The sequence below is a fragment of the Quercus lobata genome, chromosome 5, assembly GCF_001633185.2.
Source record: "Quercus lobata isolate SW786 chromosome 5, ValleyOak3.0 Primary Assembly, whole genome shotgun sequence".
Classification (NCBI taxonomy): domain Eukaryota; kingdom Viridiplantae; phylum Streptophyta; class Magnoliopsida; order Fagales; family Fagaceae; genus Quercus; species Quercus lobata.
The window spans coordinates 33,015,084-33,028,321 of NC_044908.1; positions in this window are offsets into that span (position 1 = coordinate 33,015,084).

Sequence of the window (13,238 nt, forward strand, 5' to 3'; positions counted from 1 at the left end):
AGAATGTGATGTCAAGTACGGAGGTACTTAAAGATTAGGGGAAAAATACTTTTTCCCCTAATATCTTTATCTTTTCAAAAGTTGTTTTCTGTCTAAAGCTGCATGTTAGTTGTTATGATACTTTCATAGTTAATATGCAACTTCTATTTTTTTGCAAGTCCTAGCTGTATTGGAAATTATGAATGTTTATAATTGCAAGTCCTGGTTGTATTGTTAATGTCTGCCTGCGATCAATGGTTTATTAACATGATTGCATGCGTGTCAGATATGTAACAACTGCCAAATATGGATCCTGGACCCGTGGTTGGTACATAGTTGACGCAGCAGCCAGCTCATTGATCCACGGCGCTGTGGGAGACGCCTGCCGCCGGTTAGGTACGTAATTGTACTGAACTTCAAACATGTCGAAATCATTTCTTTTTCTTTCTGTAGGGTTCTTTGATTATTTGTAAATAGATGTTGGAAATGGTATCATTTCTCTTTTGGTTTAGGCAGAATTTTATTTAATCCAAAGAGAAAATGGTATGAAGCAGAAATAATCATGAAACTACTAATGCTAAAAAAAATATTAAACATCAGTAGTGGCTAATGAAAAGGTATATTCAAAGTTAGTAGATCTCATTTAAAAGTTATAGTAATCAATTAAAATGAACCCGCTGCCATTATTTTTCCAAATGTGCACACACAAATAGGCGTGGCTACACATAAGACAACTGACTTTGATTCCTAATTCCCTACTCCATTTGACATAGTGAGGCACTTTGTTCATTCATTTCAAAACATAATGCCCATCACCTTAGTGCTAATTTTAAACAATGTCATTGATCTTAAATTGATCCTATATGCTATTGAGCTAGAGTGAATAACCAGTTAACATCGTAACTAACATATTGCAAATGTTTGTAACTAACCAGTTAGCCTACTGTTTCTTGCATATTATTATTATGTAGCATTCTTATAGTTATTTCGTGTGCACTATCCTAAGACAACTCTCTTTCGTGTGCAGGTAATGCTAGGCGTGCTAAAGTGCAGACGTTGATCTTGCAAGTTAACTCGGCATGGGCTAGACCCACAGATTGCCCATTACATTGCTAAGGCGGGTTTCAAAGGGTTATTTAAGGTTCCAAACATGGAACTTGATCACGCATTAATCACACACTAGTTGAGCATTGGCGTCCGGAGACGCACACGTTCCACTTACCGCATGGAGAGTTGGATATCACCTTACAAGACATCAAGGTGATGCTAAGGGTTCCTGTTGATGGATTGCCAGTGACTGGGAGTGTCAAGCTAGATTGGCCTGCGTTGTGCCATGATTTACTAGGTCATCGTCCTCCAGACCCGGTACCACGTCCCCGTGAGAACATGTCTATCATTGCTAGGGCGAGGATAAGAGTCAGCTTGCTGAAGGAACAATTTAGAGGTCCCCTACCTACAGATGCTACTGACGAGGTAGTGTAGTAACGTGTGTGCTATCACATACTGGTGTGGTTGGGGTCCATTCTATTTATGGCCAAGTCGGCAGATCGAGTGTTGGTGATGCCTCTACAGTTCTTGAACCCAATTAGCAATGCGAAGAGGTATAGTTGGGGCAGTGGAGCATTAGCTTGGTTGTACAAGCACCTATGCAAGGCATCAAAGACGAAGGTGAAGCAAATTGGAAGAGCATTGATGTTGGTGCAGCTGTGGGCATATTCGAGGTTCCCACTTATATGCCCTGTTACGAGGCCGCCACAACCGCCGGTGGAGGCAGGTCCCCTCGCCAGGAGGTATGTTATTTGATTACTTTGATACAATTGTCATGCCATTTGTCATTCACCATGCATGTGTCTATAGTTGACTTTAATAATAAATCCATGTTGGCACTAATCTTGTTTAGCACATGATAGGTTTTGATTGAGATATGATCTTCTTTATTTTGTGAAAAATATATTATAATTTTTAATATATTATAATTCTAGAAAAATACTGCTTACATTAGTAAATCTTTTATTTTCGCTCATTTTGTCAAGATATCACGCTGAGTAGAGTCCTAGCTTGTAGCCTGGTAACATAATTGGCGCATCATGGGCCAATATTTTCAAGAACCTTGAGTCAAACAAAAGGGAAATTCAAGAGAATTGTATATCAAAACACACGCATAAAATTCAAGCTATGTTCCTGACTTTTTGATTTTTGACGTTTTCTTTGGGCTTTTGCTTGAAAATAACAGTCATTTATTTTTTTATTTTTTTTTTCTTCTTGTCTTTTCCCATCTATATATTACTAAAAGCTGAAGTATAGCATTTAATGCGGCTGCTCTTACATTGCGCCACATCAGCTGCCACGTCATTTAAAATATATATATATATATATATATATAGATATATATAGATATATATATATATATATATAATTTGTCATACAATTTTAAAATGGTTTTTACAATTTTCAGCCCTATAAATGCAATCCACTACTTATTTATTTACTTCTACTATCACCTTATAATAAATCCAGCCCACTACTTATTTATTTACCTTCACTATCACCTTATAATAATTCAATATAATTAATCCAGCCCACCTCTTATTTATTTAGTTCCACTATCAAGCCCATCCCAAAACCTCTTCAGTTTACCTTTAGGGTTTTGTGTGAGCCTTTTCAGCTAAAAAAAAATAAAAACAAAAACGTTGAATCCTTTCAAGCTTTAGGGTTTTTTTTTTTTTTTCCCCCAATTTTCTTATAATTATTTTTAACATTTATTTTTTTAATATTTACACTTCTCCAACCTTTCTCTCTCCTTTACCATTTCATCTCTCCACTACTTCTTCAATCTTTCTCCCTCCCTTACCTTTTCATCTCCCCACTACCCTCTACATTAATATCATTCTTCCTCTTTCCCTTCATCTTCCTTTATTTTTGTCTCTTCTTATTCACACTCTTTTACTAGATTAGCATGGCCGGATTCGGAAGAAACTAGACTAGTGAGGCCCAACCTGTGATTGATCCAGAACAAAGGTTGGCCTGTATCCACACGAATCAGTAATGAGATGGACGAGGATGATAGGGAGTTGCTGACCTCCCTATGGATCGAGAATGGACTGAAGTCAAGATGTGGGTTGTGTCGCCAAGAGGGGCACAACCGTAGAACATGTCCTACTCAAAATGCGGAGTCAACGAGTGGTGGAGCTGCATCATAGGTAAAGCTTCCATTTCTTAACAACTTTTGTCATATAAATCATTACGTGACTATTAACAACTCAGTAGTAGTAAATTGTTGTCTATTGCCATAGTAAGTATTAGGAATAAAATGACTTGAATTTTTGGTTTGAAGATGAAACAAACGTTGGTGTTCATGCATGGATAGGCAAATGAGTCCAATTGTTATTTAAATATGATGCTTACTAGAGAATCATTAAATGAGGCTGTTCAATAGTTTTGTCACATCCTTCGTCGTAAGTCATGAATCTGAGCGGTGTTGTGGCTATGTTGCTTGTTAATAACTTATATAGGTCCATGAAACCTAACATATTTGAACTTTTTACAGTAGGTACGGTAGCCAAGGTGGAGCAAACATAACTGACGTATGTTGCACAACCAGGATGATCCCCACTGCCTGAGGAAGCACCCGAACCACACCAATTGAACTGGTACATGACGAGAAGACGGTGTTATATGACATTTTTTGCTTGGAAGTTGATACTAAGTTCTGTACTTTGTTATGTACTTATGTGGTCATGCACTTTGTTAATGGCACTAATGTTATGTACTTTGGAGGTTTCACTAAGCTGGTTAAGCGAACAATTCAGTTACATGCAAATTGGAGTTATTACAAGCAGTGCCTTATGTTTAGTATGATTTCTAGTTTCTACAACTTGGTGGCAAAAATTATTTATAGCAGGGGAAATCTCAAAAGCAACTATTTATTGTAATGCACAAGTATTTCATGAAAATTCTAATAAACATAACATAGCTGGTGTGTTGATAAAACTAAGTTGCAGCTGACAACAAAAGAAACATGCTTAAAGTAGTGATTGTTGTGGTAGGGTTTTCCACATAACTCGATGGCTCGACTTCCATGTGATCAGTAGAGTCGAAAGTACTTGGTTTTAGAAGTAGCGAGTTCTACTTATGAAACTCAATACCAGTATAGTCGAGTATTGATAACAAATTTCTCCTCCTTTGGATTAGTCGAAACTGGGGTTCGACCCATCAAAAAAATGTGTGAGTGAGGCCAAAATTTTCTGTAAAAATAGATTGGTATTCGATTGGTGTTGGATCGGTCAAGTATTATGAAACTCAACTTTTGTGGTATCGATTTTTGCAATACTCGATCATGGTACTATCAAGTTATGTGGATTCTCCACATTTGGGGCTATGGTAGATTGTTCAGTGTTATTTCTGGTGTTGGATTGCTGCACTTGACTCCCCACAAAAGCAGCAGTTCGATTGCTCTCGATTCCTCAGGCTCGAAAGCGACTTCTCGAGCCCCAAACATCGATCCTCAACTGTAGTAAAACTCTTTTACCCTTGCTTCCCATTCAAATTAACTAAAAATTCTGCATTAATCTCCCTCTAAAAGTTGAAATTTCGAACTATGCAAGTTTGGGGATTTTCATGATTTTGGGTCTTGTGGTCTGAAATGGTTCACGAGTTTTTACGTATGCTTGTTGTTCATACGATTTGTACCCTTTAATTACATAAACATTGCTGATTTGTAAAAACCCATTGAATTTAGGGTTCATGTATTCATATGGAATTTGGGGATTTTCATGGGTGGGGGTGTTTTGATGTGAAATATGTAATGGGTTTTTTTGTATGGGTGTTATACACACGTTTTCTACCCTTTAATTGCAAAGAACTCATGATTTTTGAAAAAAGGGAAATTAGGGTTCATGTCTTCATATTGGGAATTTGGGGATTTTGATGAATAGGAGTAGTTTTGATCTAAACTGGTTCATGGGTTGTTGTGTATGCTTGTTGGTGACACGTTCTCTATCGTTTATATTCAAATTTTTCACATTTGGGTATGCATGTTGGTTCATTCGCCAATCTTGTTCTTCATGGAATTTGTGGTTTTGTTGAATTAGGTATAATTGCCTGAAATTGACCACCGTCTAAAGTTTGATGGATTTGTAGTCACTAGTTTTACACCCGCTGCACAATGTGCAATGTGTGTTCGCATGTTTTTCAAATAACTTGACTGCATGGGTCAATGTTCATATATTTCCAGAAAATAGATCATTTCAATGCATTCATTCATGCCCCAATTGTATCCATGCATCATGTAGCCTTTTTCTCATGCATATGTACATTGTGTTTATGTGTCTCTAACGCAGTTCTGAATATTGGTTTTCTGTTGTACTTTCATTCCATCTCTGTAGATCCTAGTTATGGCTCCTAAGAAGTCTAAAACCATTAAAACCAAAGCCAAAAGAGTGTATACCTCCTCATCTGAGCCTGCAATTGCATTTGATCAAATAAGAAATGGTTACAAACGAGCAAAGGTTTGAAAACTTAATTCATAATAGGAATATTTTGCTAGAATGACAAATCAATCTAGATGAATTACCTCTTTCTATCCATAGGAATCTACAATGTAGGAACTAGTTGTCTCTGTGTAAAGATTTACAACCCTCTCCAACTGCCCTGATTAAAGAGTTCTATTCCAATCTCCATATTCATTCTGAAGATAATCTGAGTACTTGGATTCAAGATCAAAGTTTTGTCATGACTAAGAATGATGTATCCGATGCTCTTAATGTACCTCGTGTTTGTAGACCTACTTATCCATACTCGGAGCATACTCCTATATCTGATGTTATGACTCTTCTTTGCGAAAGATCAGTGACATGGGGATCTGACCCAAGAATTAACTCGAGTGAGTTAACCAAGTTTAATTATATCTTCTTTAGGATAGCTTGTCACAACATCTTCCCCATTCCCATGTCCATACTATTCCTATAAAGAGGTGTTTCTTTTTGTATGCTCACACCCCTTTTTTTTTTTTTTTTTTTTTTTTTTTTTTTTTTGTGATTGGAAAATGTAATAATCGCAAATTATAATAAATACTCTAAATTAACCCTTATCCAAAAAATAGAAGAGCCTCTGAGCACGCGCATGCTCAGAGGCTAGTATTTGTTATGATCTCTTTTTATTTTTTTGGTATAGCCATTGCAGAACTAATCGATAATGCATTTGATGAGGTAGGTTCCTCTTTGTTATCATTTCAATGACTGTAGTTTTTCTTCAAATATGCATATGTTATCAATGAGGTTACCTTACCCACATTCTAGTTGAAGGAAAAAAAGAAAGAAAATGATCATTCAATATAAAAGTCATCACACATTGTGAATATGGTCATATTATCATAACATTAAAACCACATTTGCGAACCTTGAAGAGTACATATAATAATATACAAATACTTAAAAATCACATTAAATAACTTTCATATAATCTACGGAAGCTACAAAAACTACTCTCCCCCCTATGCTACAATCCCTACTTCCCTTGTCTGTTATGTATTGCCAAAGGCAATCATCAAGAGTCAAAGGGTAGAGGAGATGGAAAAGCACTCCTATACTCTGAAAAATCCGCTCTCAAAGCAGCAACCTCAGTAATAAGCCCATCTAAAAGCTGTCCATGAGCTGCTTGAGTTGTCATAAAGGTCACCATCATAGCATGAAGAGAGAGAGGAGGAGGAACGGTGGGCTCTGCAACTACGCTATCAACATGTACCTCATCATCACTATCGTCAACAATAGCAGCTGTAGGATCAATAGGACTCTCCTCAGCATGAACATCTCCAGCGGTGGACTGTACTCATGGTCTTTTTGATGAACCAACACTTGGTCCAACATTCTTCTTTTGTGCACTCCGCTGTTTGAGAAAGGTGGCTCCTATAGGGGCTGTGATGTGGATCAACTTTAGGGAAGGAAAGTTTTCTAACTGTAAAAAGTTTAGAACCATATAAATGAAAACTGGAAAGAATAGACCATGCTTCTTACACTTACTCCTATGCGCCTCAGCAAGCGTTTTAATGAAAAGGGAAGGAAAACAAATGGAGGCATCAGTGACGAGGGCATACAAAAAGAAACACCTCTTTATAGGAATAGTATGGACATGGGAGTGGGGAAGATGTTGTGACAAGCTATCCTAAAGAAGATATAATTAAGCTTGGTTAACTCACTCGAGTTAATTCTTGGGTCAGATCCCCATGTCACTGATCTTTCGCAAAGAAGAGTCATAACATCAGATATAGGAGTATGCTCCGAGTATGGATAAGTAGGTCTACAAACACGAGGTACATTAAGAGCATCGGATACATCATTCTTAGTCATGACAAAACTTTGATCTTGAATCCAAGTACTCAGATTATCTTCAGAATGAATATGGAGATTGGAATAGAACTCTTTAATCAGGGCAGTTGGAGAGGGTTGTAAATCTTTACACAGAGACAACTAGTTCCTACATTGTAGATTCCTATGGATAGAAAGAGGTAATTCATCTAGATTGATTTGTCATTCTAGCAAAATATTCCTATTATGAATTAAGTTTTCAAACCTTTGCTCGTTTGTAACCGTTTCTTATTTGATCAAACGCAATTGCAGGCTCAGATGAGGAGGTATACACTCTTTTGGCTTTGGTTTTAATGGTTTTAGACTTCTTAGGAGCCATAACTAGGATCTACAGAGACGGAATGAAAGTACAACAGAAAACCAATATTCAGAACTGCGTTAAAGACACATAAACACAATGTACATATGCATGAGAAAAAGGCTACATGATGCATGGATACAATTGGGGCATGAATGAATGCATTGAAATGATCTATTTTCTGGAAATATATGAACATTGACCCATGCAGTCAAGTTATTTGAAAAACATGCGAACCCACATTGCACATTGTGCAGCGGGTGTAAAACTAGTGACTACAAATCCATCAAACTTTAGACGGTGGTCAATTTCAGGCAATTATACCCAATTCAACAAAACCCCAAATTCCCTGAAGAACAAGATTGGCGAATGAACCAACATGCATACCCAAATGTGAAAAATTTGAATATAAACGATAGAGAACGTGCCACCAACAAGCATACACAACAACCCATGAACCAGTTTAGATCAAAACTACTCCTATTCATCAAAATCCCCAAATTCCCAATATGAAGACATGAACCCTAATTTCCCTTTTTTCAAAAATCATGAGTTCTTTGCAATTAAAGGGTAGAAAACGTGTGTATAACACCCATACAAAAAAACCCATTACATATTTCACGTCAAAACACCCACACCCATGAAAATCCCCAAATTCCATATGAATACATGAACCCTAAATTCAATGGGCTTTTACAAATCAGCAATGTTTATGTAATTAAAGGGTACAAATCGTATGAACAACAAGCGGGTGTAATTCCAAATTATAATAAATGCTCTAAATTAACCCTTACCCAAAAAATAGAAAAGCTTCTGAGCACACATGAGCTCAGAATAGTTTATAGTTAAAATTATATTAAATTTGCTATACTCAAACACGTTTATACTTTTGGATAAACGTTATATAGATTTATTTCAATAATTAATACCTATGTTTCCTGTTTCCTGTCACTGATTATCCAAAAGTATATATGTTTCCACTTCTCCATCCATATCCTTATATTTAGACACTAACATATCTAATTGTCCAAGAAAATAAAAGGCTAAATTTTAGGGAAATTTAAAACATTAAGGTGCGGAATTGGTGTGACCCTATCCTTATTTAAAAGCTTATCAAAAAAAGAAAAAAAAGCACGTTTAAAAAAATCCCATGTTCTATCCATGTACTATTAAAAAAAAATCCCATTGTCTATCCCACGTTTCAAAACTATTTTCTTTTGTAAAAAAAAAAAAAAAAATTAAAAAAAAAAATCTCATGTTTTCCCTTTTTTTTTTTTTTTTTTTTTTTTTTTTTAATCTCTTCTATATTTGGGTGGAAAAAAAAAGACTCCTACTATAAAACCACTACTATAATTTCTCCATCCATATCCTTATATTTAGGCACTAACATATCTGACTTTGAAAGAAAATAAAATGCTAAATTTTAGGGAATTGGTGTGACCCTATCTTTATTTAAAAGTTTATCAAAAAAAGAAAAAATACACATTTTAAAAAATCCCACTTACTACACATCCATAACAAAAGTGAAAAAGAGTTTAAATTTCAAATATATTTATTTAACGGTGAAAGGATCAATGATGGTTAGCCACATACTACGCATCCATAACAAAAGTTAAAAAGCGATTAAATTTCAAAGATATCAATTACCCTTAAAACTGAGAAAATGTACGTATGTGACAGACTGCGCCCCCCGCTTGTTTTATAGGATGTTGGACCAAACCCACGTGAATGGGTGAAGTTGTGTTATTGCCTCTCAAAATGGAGGTTCGATTAGCTATATTTTCCCCTTTAGATGAAGGGTTTTACAATGGAGTCGCCACTTATTTAATTATTAGAATAAATAAGAAAACCAAAATTGAAAAATTCCTCATTTTATTAATTTGTAATTGAATTTACATTGATCATAGGAAAATTACATGGCTTTGGTCCTAGATACAATCTAAGATAAAGTACATGGCTTTGTTTCCTAGTTACAATCTAAAAATCGAAAATTACATGGATAAACATTTGATCTACTAACCCTTAATCTAAGCTCGAAGGCTATGTTACAAGGTGGGAAGGTGATAGGCACCCACCTTGCCTAGTGAAACTAGTCTTCTAGACTATGGTGGCCAACATTCATATCACATCATCTAATATGTTATCAATCAATTTGCATGTTGAATTTAATGTGTGTGCATGTGATAAACCCTAATTCAATTTATTAAGCATGACATTTGGATTGAAAAATAAACTCTAGTGAATGTGTGTGGATGGTGATATCCTAGATTCAAGAATTTAAAAGAATTATTAAATAAACATTTTTTCATGTTTTTTTATGTGGATTTAAGAACGAAACTAGTGTTATGCATAAACATGTAATGAACAACCAAGAATATATAAAGAACACATAAGAACATTTAAGAACATTCAAACATATTCAAGAGAATTTAAATAATTACTATCATACTTTAATCCTAAATTTTCATCATGGCAACACAAAAAACAAGTTAGGGAAATGGATTATACCTTCATGCAAGATCCATATGGTGGAGGAGAAAACTCTTGGTAGAGATCCTAAAGGTGGAGGAAAAGAAGAATTAGGAGAGGAAAAGTGAGTCTCACTCAATACCTTGAGTCTCAGGAAGACCAAGATATGACAAGACTACTCAACTTCACTAGAACTCAAGAGAGGGGAAGAGAAGGGTTTTTTTTTTGTGTACTTTGAAATGAAAAAGATGAGGGGTTTATATAGTAGTGGTAGAGGAAATATGAATGGAAGGTCATTTAATGAGGGTTGACAAAGAATCATGAACCTAGACCTCATTTTAGCCTTTGGAAAAATTTGGTACATTGAATGGGGAGATTGATGAGAGTGGGCAGCAAGCAAAGTTCAGTTTTCCTGTAGCTGCTATAACAACCTGTAAAGTCAACTTCGAAAAATCATATCTGACTCAATTCTGATCAAAATTATCTCATTCTTGTGCTTAAATTGAAGCCCCGGATGTCTAGTTTCTGGGAAAATTAACGTCATTCACAGATTCAAAATATTCTGAGAGATATCGATGAAATAGTGAGCAGAGGTCATTTGTTAGAAAATGGTTTCAGCACAATTAACATTAATAGATCCCAAATTAGCTCTCAATTAACATTAAATGGTTTCAATCACTCCCATTTCAGACTTAACTGGTTCCAAATTTACTCTAATTAAAAGATAATTGTACAAATTACTCATTGAATAATTAATGTTTAACTATCTAATTAATTAGGTATGTGCAATCCTACCATATAATGTAGTCCTAACCAATCAAATTATGACACCTCATTGATCTCAAATTGATTATACTTATAACCAATTGAAATTAATTGTTCATAATCACATATAGTAGGACTCAATTTGTGATAGTGCATCTCAGCCATTAAAACTTGATTTGATGATAACTTTCAATCTGGTGATCCGATTCGGGCTTATGACCAGTCGATTTAATTGTTACAATATCAAGATCATTTTGGTGAAATGAGATTAAGGATCTAATGACCAGAATCAAGATGCATATTTCCAAGGTGAAATTACCCTTTTACCCTCTATGTGAGGTTAAATGCGGGTTACAAAATAAGGTGTTAACAATGTAACATTGTGAAAGTTCAAATAGTGTATAAAACACCCTTGAACGTTTAGACCCCCAATAACAAAAATACTAACTCAAGCTTTATGACAAACAATAAGTTTGCGGAAAATGAACACAAGCTATAAACAGAATTGGTAAACAATCTAAGCCAATTAAAATCACATCCACAGCAAAAAATAAAAGGCAAAGATTGAGGGAAGAGAGATGCAAACATAAGGACAACACAACAATGTGTTATCGAAGAGGAAACCGAAGCCCTCGGTATAAAATCTCTCCGCCGCCCTTCAAGCAGTAAGTAATCCACTAGAAAATGTAGTTGGGATACATGAACAGTAATAGACCCTCCAATCCTAATCTACCCAGTGTACCTAAGCCCTCCAAACTTCTTGCTCCAACGAGGTTGCTCCAAACCTATTTCTTTTCTAGCTTCCCGGATTCCGCTATTTGACCATAGCATCAACCAATGTGAAATTAGTTCCTTCCTAACTACTTCCCAGAACACCAAACAGCCATCTCACAGAAATGGATATGGTGAGAAAAGGTTTTGGTAAAAGGCCTCTCAAGGATTTAACAATAGAGAGGAAGAGAGTAGAGGAATTTGAAGAGTCTCTTTTGTGAAGATTGTGAATGAATCAATCTTGTTTTACTCTAGGGTTTCTCTCTCAAAATTCTCTCTAGAAGCTCTCTTACTTTCGTGGGTATAAGGGGTATTTATACTTGGGTGAGAATGGAATGTGAAGAGTCAGGTTTTTCAAAACAGGGCTGGCTCGCGGCTTGACTAAGTCGTGAGATCTAGCCGTGAGATAACTAAACGGCCAGTTGTCCTATTTTGTCCTGTAGTGCTCCAGCTAGCATGATGCTTCAACTTCTGGCATGCCTGGCACGTGTGCAGTTTCTGACGGCTTGCAGCCGTGAGTCACCCACAAGATCCAGTCGCGAGTCTTTGTTTTTCTTGCACACTCTTGAGCATTTCTTCACACTATCTCATTCACTACCCTTACAAAAATCCCACCTAAATAAAGGGTTACTAATTGCTGAAATACAAGCAAATTTGGCACAGAATAAAGCAAATAAGATGGTTGATTAAATTCAACCTTACACATTGTTTATGGAGTAGTAAAGTAATAATTATAAAAAAAAAAAAAAAAAAGAAGTAAATTGAATTTCACATAGAATTATACAAATGATAAATATAATTTATGTTACAAAAAAAATCTGTTTACAACAATTTCTTAGATAACAACCACTTCATGTGAGGTTTAAATTGGGTAACTATTAACATGATACATCAAATATATAATAATACCCCAGAAAAAATAATGGCATAAATTACATTTATAAAAATAGCATAATTTACATGGAAAAACTTGTTTATATAATACCCTCTAAAAAAGAGTAGCGTAAATTACATTAGAAAAAAAGTAGCGTAAATTACCACTTCAAGCAGCTTAATTTCCTTAAAACCCAAAACCAAATTGACCAAACATGAACACATTCACTCCAACCTGCAATGCCTCCATAAATTCCTTGGTCCCAGACCTCGTAATTGCACCCAAATTGTTCACCAGATCTATAACCCAAAAACCAGAAAAAGTGTTTGCAATCTAAAATGACATTAATAGAGAGAGTCATGTTGAATCAAATCTTATCCAATACCTACACATGAAAATGCAAAACCAATCAATCATAATTCTCATCCAACTGGCTTAATTCCCTTAATAAAATACCATAAATTCCAAAAAAAAAAAAAACTCAAAAAAACAGCCACTTCAAGCACACACCCTCCGATTTAAAATCTTGAAGTCAACCACGATAATAAGCCACCGTGAAAGGATAGAACCAAAAAAGTTGTTGGAGCCTCTAACAGTAAATGTCTTCAATATGAAGAAAAATAAAGGAGGATGTAGAGCTAAATTAAATGCCTTTAATATGAAGAAAAGTGAGAGATAGAAAGTGAGATAGAAATTGGCAGCGTACGTGAGTTTATGGGAA